The following is a 13647-nucleotide window of genomic DNA, read 5'->3' on the forward strand; positions in this document are numbered from 1 at the left end:
ATGAAAGACATATGTTACCCAGGAAACAATTGTATATTAATCAAATCATAATGCTTTGGTGTGGTCGTCTGATTTTTAGGCAATATATTAAAAACTTGCAGACCCAGCAATGTTTTGCTATTGCTAAATTTTTGAGACTATATATATATATAGATTAAATGAACACAATTGAAAGTTTGATAAAACATTAACAAAATGAACATTATGGAACTTCACAAAATTTAACCTTTCCCTTTTCCCCCATTTTCATTTTACCATATCCCCCTATTTCTCCCCTTTCCACCCCTATTTCTTTCTCTTATTTCCTCTTTCTCCCTTTCCCTTTCCTTTTTTCTCTTTTCCCCTTTACATTTCCTTTTCTATTTTTTCCATTTTCCCCTTCTTCCGTTTTACCTTTTCTGATTTTTCCCTGCGTGTAAATCGGTTGAGTAGTTTTTTAGTTTATAGCAGACACACATATCGAAAACATTGAAATGGAATCGTAAAGTATTTAGTACAGCCTATGTTGCTTTTACATCCAACATATATAAAGCATGTCTCACTTGTCAAAAAAACCATGTTTTTACTTGTCACAGGTGTGACATGTTAGTTATATAAATAGTAGGAACATAAAAACACACATGTATTCGATACAATATTGTGTCAAAATTTCAAAGCAATCAATGAGAATATTCTAAGATTTAAGAATAAACGAACATTTACATTTTTATTTATACAGATAAGCATCACAAACGTGGAGTGAAATTATATTTGATGTCAGAACCTACTGGAATGGTACATAAACTTTTTGTGTATGCTGGTGCAAGTTAAATTGCTTTAGCAGGAAAAAATCATGCACAAAAAGTTGTAATGAATTTAATGGAAGAAAAATAAAATAAGGGGCATTCCCTTTATTTAGATTATTATAACAGTGTATGGGAGAAAATCTAGTGCAGTTAGGAATATATTGTACAGGAATATTATATATGAATAGAACTGGCCTTCCAAAAACTGTAATTGATTCAAAAATATGCAAAGGACAAATCAGTTACTGCAGGAATTTTTGTCGGAATAAACAAGATTGTCTAATGATCTCTTCTGAATGCTAATTCAATTTGGTTGAAGTACTGACTAATTGAGGTAATATTTTGAAACCGTTTGCAGTGAAAAAATATAATAATTATATGGGTGGGGTAGACTTTCAAGACCAAGAAATGCTGTACTAGTCATGTGAACAAAAAATTTGAGGTGCTATAAAAAATTAGCCTTACATATATTTCAAATAATGTTACTAAATTCATTTTACCTTCTCCGCAAATATACCATTGGATGAAACCTAAATTATTTTTATGATTAGAAAAAGTTTACTAGAGATTCCCAGACATGAAAAAGTTCTGATTTTGAAGAATCTAACAGACCACGAAATGAAGAAAAATTGATAAAAGAAATGGAAAGGGAGAAATTTCATGTAGGAGATGTCGATATTGTTCACAGCACAGGAAACAAATTTTAAGTATTTGTTACTGTCTCAGTGTCCAAATAAGCTTGCTCTATGCACAATATGTTTTAATAAATATCATGTTAATTAGAAAATAAACAATATGAATAATAATTTTTTTCAATATTATTCCTTGTTATATAATTTTTTATTTATATATTTGCATGAAAACATTTAAAAATTGTATCTATCATTATACGTGTTTTATTTATTTTTTACTGTTATTGTTTTTTGTTTTAATTTTAAACTTAATGGTTTAACAGTTATTTTAACAAACGTTTTTATAAAATTTAACTAAATTATGTATGTATGTATATATATATATATATAATGAGTGTGTGCGTTTAGAAATAAATTACAAAAAATATCAAAAATAATTTTGTTTTATAAAATATATGTTAAATATTATTGGTACACATTTTTTTTAAAAAGTAAACAAATACAGACAATAAAGTTAATAATCAAAAATTAATTACTTCATTTGTATGCCAGCATTACGGCTCTTCAATGGGAGGCAGCGTGAATCTTGGACAAGGCGTAAATACTCAGTTATTGCATTGGTATGCAATGGGTTAATCTAATGTTCACTACATCTAACTCCACTGAAGAGTGGCTAATTAACTGTAAAGGGTTCTTTTGAAGAATTATTACCATATAATTTAAATATTTAATAAAATGGTTAGTGTAATATTTTATTCAACATATTCCGTTAAAAATATATTATTTAAATAAAAATTTGTGTATTATCTTTTTTTTTATTAATTATTTGTTCACTGATAAAAGAAGTTCTGTATTTTTACTTTGTAAGATATAAATAATATTGATAAAAACTAGATTTCTAAATTTGTTATCTCGTGAGCAATACTCAATAGAAATTATTTAAAATAACTACTTAACATCTGTTATATATTTATATTCAGCTTTACAAATATTCTATTTCAGTAATGTAACAATAATACTTTCAAAACACTGTTTTCTAAGAAAAAAATATTTTTATGCAGTAATACTATTCTTTAAACAGAAATTTAAAATTAATGTAATTGAGATGAAATAGTGAAGTTCATGAGAAAGAATAAATTCATTAAGTCTAATTAACTGACCCTTGTACTATAAGAATAAAGTACTTTCATCAAGCACTTTTAAGTAATGCAGTAGTATACAAAAAGTATTATTTAATATTAAACTATTTACTTATGAATGTGTGTAGTTTTGTAACCTGCAATAAAACATTAAAATATGGATAAAGATTGTTTAAAACAATTTCTATCATTGAGCAGTGATTACCTCCCAAATGATCACATTTTACTCCTAAATTATCTGGCTGTTTATTTCTTTTTTTTTTTAAATTAACTCCATTTCTTTTCAATTACCTGATCAAATTTATAAATGCATACATTTTTACAGTTTTAGTTTTTATTTTTATAAAAAAATCTTTTCCATTATAGAAAAGTTTATACCAGTGCTTTTGTAAAAGCATGTTACCAAAGTAAAAGGTCAAAATGACTAAAAATCAAAAGATAATGTTAAGAACTAATGTATTTTGGATCTGTAAAATAGCTCCTGTAAAGAAAAGAATGTAAATTTGTTTTATCAACATTATTATGAAATTGTGCATAGAATATGTCTTGTTATTTAAATGAGTTCTTACTAATGAAATACAGAAAATAATAGCTATTAATTTGATTAAAATTATTTTATACAATATCTGGGGAAAAGATTTTTGACAATTTATCTTTGATGACTTATCTTTTTCCAGCGAAACTATAATCTAGTTTTATCGTTACATACTGGATGGGCAACTTAAAACTGAACCACTACTGACTAAACACAACAAAATGTAACATTTTATGAATGAAATAAAAAAATTAAAACTGTAATTAAATTCTCTGTTTATGTTAGTAAAAATTTACATATTTACCATATTTTTGTAAAAGATGTTCAAAGTGAGAACTTTGCACAGCATTGCACGTACTTGATTGACCACGGAGCAAAATGTTGTCAAATCAATCTCTTGTTTAATGTTTACCTTCAGTTCATCGATAATGTAGTGATTTGAATTATCTTTTAAATATCCGAAAGGAAATAATTACATCTAGACAAATCTGGAAGCCATAGAGGCCACTGCCTCTGTGTTCTCCAGTTCGTGCTTCTAAGCTGTATAAAAGCATGCTACTGAATTATTTAGTGTATAACATGTTGCTCCACCTTGTTGGAAAAAGTAGTACTTTTTTCAGTATCTGTCAACCAAGTATGGAAAATTCTTCTAAAATTGTACAGTACACTTCTGTATTGACAGTCTGGTCAAAATACATTGGTCCTGCAATATTATTACTAGAAACAGTACAACATAACTAATTTCCTCATCATGAAGTGGATGCTTAAACATCTGGTGGATATTTTCAGTCATCAAATACCTGTGTTGTATAAATAAACATCGCCAGATAAATGAAACCATGCCACATCTGACATGAATGTATAGCATCAGGTCTATTTGTTCATCAATTTTGATAAGCCAGATGAAATAATTAAGACATTTTGATTTGTCTGGTCTCTTAAATTAAAACATGATATTGTTTCAAACTTAAAAAAAATAAGAATCATACAGCAAGATGTGTATTTTACACCACTTTGTGATAACGTATATATAAATTTTTTTGGTGTGGCTTTGATTATTGGCTACGGCCCTCTAGCAACGGAAGATTGGCTATTTTATTTTGTGTTGGACTGACTCCCATGGTATGGCATTTTTTAACCAAACCATATTTCCAGTATCTCTGCTTAGATACTGGCATTTGGAAATTTTTCTGCAAATATTTTACACATTTCTTGAAAAGATCCAGAATGCAAATAAGCTTTCATATAGCAAACCTTTCTTTGATCAACAAGGAATTTAGAAAAATATAAAAGCAAAAACAAATCTATACTGCACTGAGACTTAAACAGTTTAAAACTGTCAACAAAAGATTAGAGTAATAACATACACAACCAATAGTGGCACTAGTAGCAGTGTTAAAGGTGACACTCAAAATAACTGCAGTTTAAGCCAGCTTTGTTTGATTCTAAGTTGCTCATCTGGTATAAAATCATAGCAATATTCATCATTTATTGTATATTAATTGAATTACGGAAAAAATTCACCTAACTGCAAGCCTAGTGTCCAAAGAAAAAAGAGTTTGTGTTTAGGATTATTTGACAATGTATATTTATTGCCTTTAGATGCTCTTTTATTTTTCTATATTCTGCATGTACCAGTGTTATATCATTGGCATCAATATTAATACCAAATTACAAAAATATAAGGGATGGAAAAACGTGGAGTACAGAATATCATTCATGTATTTCAGCTATTCAATAAATGTAATAATAGCTACAATATCTGATTCAGCTTTACATGATGTAGCCTGTTGCATCTACTTATAGGTGTAATAGATTCTGTTCCTAACAAAAAAATGGAAATAGATTAATTCTAATTAAGTTTAGGGTCATTTTTGCTACCTTAGTTAATTATTTTGAATTAAGAGATATATGGCGAGTGTGGATGTGAGATCATGTTGTGTTTTGTGAGAAAATCACATGTGAGGAGAGAACAGTGACAGAGTGCATTGTTGTCATGGAGTATTCAGTTTTTGCATGCCACAGCTATGGTTACTTTCATTGAATGTTCTCCCTCAGCCATGTTAAAACTTGGCAGTAGAACTCGCTATTGATGGTCTGACAAATGGGGATGAATTCATGATGTACAATGCTGGAATTGTCTAAAAGAAATGATGAACTGCAAAACTGTCTCGCCATTTTTAGTTGTGCATGCCACTCAGAACACTTTCCAGAACTCATAGCAGCATTATTATAAACTTGCTGCATCATGTGCAACATCCTGATGGAAGATTCACATTCGCTTTTTGTTCAAACTTGCTGTTCATGTTGGAATCGCAAAAATGGTAACACACTAGCACAAACTGCATAGTTACTGATGCACACAGTACAAAGTCTCTTGGCACACTTACTTATGAAGGTCAGTGCTTCCTCTGACTTTGTATACTGCCATCTTTTGGTGTATTACGAAACTAGTCTCAAGAACTTTTCATTAGTTTTTTAGTCCTACGTCTTGAAGACAACTTAGTAATTCAGATGATATATCATCAATTAATACTGTTTTATTCTTGTTTTAGGTTTTCAGAGGACTTACAAATTTAGATTGTGGAATAGTCTTCTCTAAAGTCATCAATATTTTTTCCTCTGTTATTCCTTATCAGATAATTTTTCTTCTCGTTACAGTTCTTATATACATTTCTGCCACCTATTATACCTTTCTTTTCATTGTAACACTTTTTCTATATTCTGCATATAGCAGTGTTATATAATCTGCATCAATAATAATTATCCAATAGTCATATCTGTCTTTACCTCTTAACATATCTCCTACAATCTATCTTGTTCTTTTCATTAATTTTTTATCATTTTTGCCTTCATCATCTTCTGCATTTATTCATCACGTTTATTTTTCATTATTGTTTTTTTTTTCTTTTACAAACTTTAACTTTCTTCCTAATATTTCCTCTCCTTCTGTAATTAGTTCCTTTTTTAACTTTATCTATTCATTTTCAATTGAATTTCTCTTTTAGTAACTTCTCGGGATACACTTATGATTTTTTTAAATTTTAATTATCTCATTCTTTTTTTACTTTATCTGTATTCCATATCTTTGCAACCAGTTTATATTTTGCAGGTAGTTCATAATTTTGTTTTGACATTTCTGTCTAACCTTAATAATTTAACTAATGTGCAATCCGTCTGATAACTGCCTGTGTCCTCTGTTTTTACCCATGTGTACCTACTCCTTTCATGATTTTAAAAAGGGTGATTGCAACCATTAGTTTATATTTAGCACAATGTTCATGAATGATGTTCTTCTTTCATATTTTTGAGCTAGTCCTTACTTATCAACTATTTTATCTTCTTGCCTACTATGGTATTCCAGTTTCTTCAAAAACTTTATCAATCTTTTGCTGTAGAGGTTAACAAACAAATTTGAACTATTGTTCTAGAGTTGGGATGAGTGTATGCTGAGTAAAATTATCTTTTTCTATATGTTACTTATAATCACATACTCTCTGCCATACATCTTTTCTGTAATTATTCTTATTCCTGAATTTCCATTTTTTGATTTTTTATTAATAATAATCATCATGATTGATAAATCTATCGACACAACCACCAATTTTGAATATATGTATTCAAAATACAATTGGTGTAAAACAATTTAAAGCAGTATTAATAAATAGTATTAAAATTTGTCAGAAACATAACATAAGTGCATTCTGAGAGATTTCTTTTCTTGTTGAAAATTCTTCATTTATTTGGTACGTGTAAAATTTCATTAACAAAATGATGATTATTAAATTAATCATCAAGCCTTTTTTTTTTATGAATTACAATTATTTTTTAATTTAATTATTATGATCATTAATCACTAATAAATGAATGAATCATTAAAATTACAATGAATAATCAGAAATAATGTTATGATGATTATTTACATAAGTTTACCCTCAAATCACTCATGTTTTCATCAGAAAAATATCTATCAAATAAATTTTAAAAATCTATCAAATTTAGATTTGAAAATCCACACATCAAGTATGGATTTTCATCAAATAAAATAAATGAAAGAAAATAAACAAATATGTATTTGATTTTCACAAAATTATTTTAAAAATTCACAACAGTTGTGAAAGATACTGTGTACGAAAGAACACAGTATCTTTCGTATAACAGAATACTGTTTGCAATGCAAAACAAAAAAAATACTAATGCATTATCATTATTATTCTGTTCTTATTTTTTTAAATAATTTTGTGAAAATCAAATAAATGATTACTTGTTTTATTTTATCAACCATTTTGAATTTATTTTAACTTATTACCTCTGACTATCTTATACCTGATTTATTCAATACTTTTTGACCTGTATGCTAAATACACTACTTCTGTAGTATATGAACAGATTTTAATATTTATCAATAGAAATTATTTGTTACATACACAAAGACAAACAAAATATTAAGCGAAAACTTAACTATATCACTGTAATTAATGATTTCAATATGAACAACTTATACTTCAATATACTCATATTTCTTTAATTCTACTTGTTAGATATTAATATTTGTGAACTACAAAAGTAAAAAGTAGATGGTTTACCGAACAAATATATATTTTTAAAAAAATGTTATTTTTTTAATAATAAAATTTGCGCCACTGTTCATTCAACTACATTGAAGAATAGTCAGTTTTTACTCCTAATAAATGTAACATACAAGATGTTCTAAAATATACTTCATTATATATATATGTATTGAATTATACAACTACTTTCTGCTTCGGTTGTTCATAGATATATAATATTTATATATTTCACATCTATTATTATCAATTATTGATATTTAATTAATAACATTTTTATTTAAATCTAACAATCCACTACTCTTTAGAGATTTTATTTTTTGAGAGATTATCTAATGGTAATTCACCTGACCAGAAAAATCATATGTGAACTATCTCATAAAAATTTGAAATTTGGCAATTAACGTAAAAAATTTGTTATAAATGTGGTATTAGATAAACCCATGTATTACAAACCATGTATTACAAATAAAAGCAGTTATTTGTAATTCCATGTGTTTCATACAGTAAAATATATGCATTCTCTACTTCATCACTATCAGCATCAAATTAAAAAATTCCTTGTTTTCTATTAGTACCAATAGTGACAGTACAACTAGCACTTTCTTTTATTATAATGACCAATAAAATAGAGAATGGTAATTAAATTCTTGTCCCAGATCATGGAAGTCAACTAAAACTAACACATAATTACAACTTGGCTAATACATTGCAAAAAGATTGAAGTACAACATTTTTATTATACAAAAAAGTCTTGTATTTTCCAAAAACATATTCTTCAATAAGTGATCTACATTGAATATGACTTTATTATTGATCTATTTTGTCTTCTGCTCCAATTTTATTTATTTAAAAACTGTCTTCTAATTTAATTAACTTTATTTTTTTATTATTCAAAAACAGGTTTTATTTTTTAATTATTCAAAGCATTAAAATTTAAAACCTCACTTAAGATGGCTAAACAAATCATCCACTACATCAGTAACCAATACTTGATTCAATATCTGAGGAAGATAAAGGCATTCAGGTGTGATGCTAGTCATACCACTGGCCTTTGTAGAATTAATTGTAAAATGAGGGGTTTTAGATCTCCTACTTAGAGGATCTTTGAATAAGCAGGAACCAACATGCTTTTATCATTTTGGTAATTTTTCTTCTGTCATGATTTTTTAAACTGCCTGTGGTACAGTCCATTCTGATTTGGCAAAATTATATTAATTTTGGCGTAAATTATATTATTTTTAGCTACAGAATTAATAAAACTTTCTTTGGAGATAATTCATAGCTATTTACATATTCTTTGGATGTATGTTAATCAAAATATATATATATTTTTTTTATACACTTTGGGTCCTAAATGCTTTGGTGACAAATTACTCATGAACATGGCATGGTAATCCCAAGAGTAAAAAGTACCCTATGCTGATTGTATAACAAACTGTCGAATCCTCTGAATGCTGATGACAATCAGCCCAACAAGTGACATGTTTACTGTATTACATGGGCTAACTGTATATGAACATTATTACTCTCAAAGAAGGAACTCTGACTGGTATCAATTGAACATTAAAAGAAAATATTGCAATTTATTATATAAAACAATAAAACTAAATGATCTTTTTTGTAGTACATTTTTGTATATTAAATAGTTAAAAAACAATTACAAATCTATTATACAACTTTTTGCAAATATCAGCAAAATTAATATGATAAATAAACTTACTCAACTATCAGAAATATGATATATCAATTGTTTCCTTTTTAAAAACAATATATAGATATAAAAAGAATAAATCTGCAATAAAAATATTTACATAACTTTAAAATATTAAAAAAATTTGATGAAGCAATTATTTTTTAACTATTTCAATTAACATGATAAAAAACGTAAACAACATTGTACAGCAATATAACAATCTAGTGAATAAAACAGACTATACAATTTTTTTTTTTCTTACTGTTAGCTAGAATTCTCTAGTTAACAATGATAATCCAGTTAGAGAAGAAGTACATTGAAAATTCCTTTTAACCATTTTATTTATTTCAAACAAAAAAATCCACTCATTATCTTTTCTAAATCATTATCTAAAGAAAAAATCTAAATACTGCCAAACTTACCTGTCAGCACACCAAGAATGCCATTTCAATATTTACATTATTTCAGAAATAATATAATTATATTTATTAGATTATAATAAACTTGTTGAATAAAATCATCATAATGTAAAATAAAAGTGGTTATAATTTACAAACAAAATGTCATTTATTGTATAACTGAAAATCACATTTAAACCATGATTTAACAATTGTAATACTAGTTTTAAGCATTCACTAACGAAAATGTTTATAAATAATACATGTCTGTGACCTCACAAATTTGTGATCTTATATACCATATAAAAAAATTAACCTTGTAAAAATAGCATGCACCGTTCAATGTATATATATATATGTTGAAATATTTAGCATCAATGTATGACAATCCTCGACAGATTGTCTTTTGAAAAGGGTGTGCATAATGAAGCACTTCTTTGTCAAATTACTGATTACAATTACTGCAACAACACTTATTCAGGTCTGTTATTTCACTTATTGTACATATATATTTTTTATTTAAAATGATTATTCATATATATAATTTCAAAGAAAAGTTGATCTTTTAAATAATTCTATAATGATATTACAATAATTGGTTTATTATTGAATCATATGTAACAGCAGTTAATTTTTAATTTAAATGTGAGAATATTGGGCAAGAATATTTATACATCAATTTTTAAATATTTTCATCATTAGACATCAGAATTGTTATCAAGGATATGTAAAATTTATTTTTAAAATAGAAATTATTACAATGAATTTAAAAAATAATAAATATTATAAAAAAGATGTTTTATATAAACATACATTCATTATTATAATTCAGCTTGGATAATTACAATCTGTTTTTCTCAAGAAATTAGAAGCCAATAAAGAATGATTCCTAAATAACAAATCACTAACAATAATATTTTTCATAGATTACATTAATGTAATATGAGGTTTTATTTAAGTTGAGAATTTATAATTTAGTTTTTTAGAGTAACTAAGACATGTAGATGATTTGATGACAGTGTTTCAGTAACTGTAATTTTAATATGTTCAAAAAATTGAAAAATATTTTCAAGAATAAACAGATACCTATAAATTTAAATATTTTTCTGGTTCATTATGTAAAAAGTAATAAATTAATAGTTAGATAAAATAATAAAACAGTGATGCAGTAATTCCTTTATGTATGCATTTTTTAATAATCTAATCATTTAAATTGAAAGAAAGTATTTAAATATATCCATCCTTTTCTTAAATAGTTTAAAATTAAGAGAAGGGATTATCTTATAAATCAAGTAATACTTGATCATTAATTTCCTGATAATTTATTGATTATTTATTTTAACAAAGTTAAAAGAGAAAAAGCAATATTGATATCACCAAATTAATCTATAAACCTAATTTTATCTTATTCATTTTATAAATTTTGTCAATGTTGGACTTTTTCATTTCTGAATCATTTACCACCATATGTGCCAGTTGAAAGGGACACTCTACTACCTACTCTTTTTATTTATAACAAAAAACAATTTTTTTAGCTTGTGAAAAATATCAATTCTGACCAGAATTCAAACATAGAATTTTTTAGTTGATGTTACCACTCCACTACAGACATTAGCAGCATATCTTAGTGTTAAGAAGCATGTAATATTTCTGAAATAGTACATACTATGTGAAATAAAAAAAAAAACAACTACAACCTGTTTAGGTTTTTCTCCTTGAAGTTCTACAGTTGGTTGAGCGCTGGATGGAACTTTTTAATATAAAATTTTAAAATACATTAGTTGCAACAATAAATGAAAATAATGATCTTCAAAACATTAATTTGTAAATATTCAAATACAGAACTAGTGTTTCAAAATGCTGAACATGTTCTCAATTTTCAATTATAACAGTAAATCTTATTTTATAATAAATGAGAAACATTTTCAAAAGAGATTCACAGATATTTCATTTAAAGGTATATTAATCACAACAAGTCATCAAATTAACTGCTTATTTATATAAAAATAAAATAAGTAGGTTACATGTTATTTAATAAGCACTTCTGCCATAATATATATCCAATTCATAATGAAATAATTAATTAATAAATATTGAAAAAACTGTTTCATTAAATTTTTTTTTAATAAATGAGTGAATATGAGTGTTACAGTTTAATAATATTTTCATTCAGTAAACTTTATGAATAGATTACAAATATATTTTTTTCTTATAAAAGCAATAACATTTGTTACAAACTAAAACAAGGAGTTGTTAGGATCAATTTCCAGCATTTATTGGGTTTGAAACATGCTAGAAGCAGCATAATCTCAAAACAAAATTTAAAAAGAAATTAAAACATCAGACAATTAAATGTATCAATAGGATATATTCTTCTTATTTCTAATAGGATATAATTTACCCAGCTTTTACTGATACCATGTATCCCAAACTGAAATCCTCTCATAAATCCAGTAACTACTGCATTCCAATTAATTCACATAAAACATAACATTAGCCATTAAAATTAGGCTTACCATACATTCAGGATTAACCCTGACAATCCTGGTTTTTTAGTGATGTCCGGGATTGCAAAAATGTATGGGGTTTGAGAATTTTATGACTGGCGAGGATGTTTTTTAATTTTAGACCTACACGTTTGACAACATGTTTTTAAACATTCTCTTATGACCATGCATATCTCAAATGACCTTGGAGCAAGTGCTGATGTCAATTTTGACGGAGGTGTGGCTATTGGTCTCACCACAACGTTTTACTTCCATTTGGTAACACAGCAGGGGCAATGTTGTTTTTGTGTGTGAAGTAACTTATCTACACATTTCTGATCATTTATCTCTATTCGTTTTTTGTCTCATTGTTTAGCAATGGGCAAAAGAAAATGTGTGTTTATTGTTAACCTGCAACAGGAATACAAATTTTTGAAACTGTGTAATGGCAGTAACAATGAATTTGTTTATTGCACACAATGTACTGGAGAATTTTCTGTTGCACATAAGGAAAGGGTGATATTGAAGACCATCTGAAAACAACTAAACGTAGGAATACTATTGCTTCTAATGCTACTGCTTCAGCAAACATAAGAGATTTTTTTAAAGCCAAAGATGGGAATAACAATAACAGTTATCTGGAGTGTGCTGCTAAAGAAGCTACAACATTTTCATACCACACTGCTACACATGAGCTCACTTCCAAAACATCAGACTACACATCTAAACTGGTTAAAAAGTTATATGACCAAAACTTTTCATCTGCTAGAACCAAAACCAAGGCAATCATTGTTAACGTTATTTGGCAATTTATATTTGATGAGTTGCGTTCTTTGGAAAACATTAATTATGTAACAGTAACAATGGATAGTAGAAACAGAAGTGAAGTAAAAATTGTTTTGATTGTTGTTAGATATTTCAATCTGGAGGAGAAAATTCAAGTTAAACTTTTAAATTTTGATGTAGCATCAGGTAAAACTGCTCAAATTTTGACTCTGTATTTTTTGCAGTGTGTTAAAAAATACAAACTTGAAGAAAATATGTTTTGTTATAATGCTGATAACACTAACAGTAATTTTGATGTTGTGAAGAGAAAGGGGAATGAAAATGTCATCAGAAAAGTTCAAAGTGATTTAGATAAACCTATTTTGGGAATTGGTTGTTCAGCCCAGATTATACACAATCCAGTACAAACAGCATGTGATTCTCTACCCCTGGACAAATAAGTTATTGTTATAAAAATTTATAAATATTTTCACATATTTACAATAAGAGTAACGAAACTTAAAGAGTTCTGTGAATTTGTGGAAAAAGATTACTATAAGTATTATTTCATAGTAGAAGCATTTCAGACATATTTTGAAGAATTAATCTCTCAAATTCAGGAAAGAAAAACCCACAAATTTAT

Source organism: Lycorma delicatula, chromosome 7 (genome assembly GCF_047948215.1).
Source record: "Lycorma delicatula isolate Av1 chromosome 7, ASM4794821v1, whole genome shotgun sequence".
Lineage (NCBI taxonomy): Eukaryota > Metazoa > Arthropoda > Insecta > Hemiptera > Fulgoridae > Lycorma > Lycorma delicatula.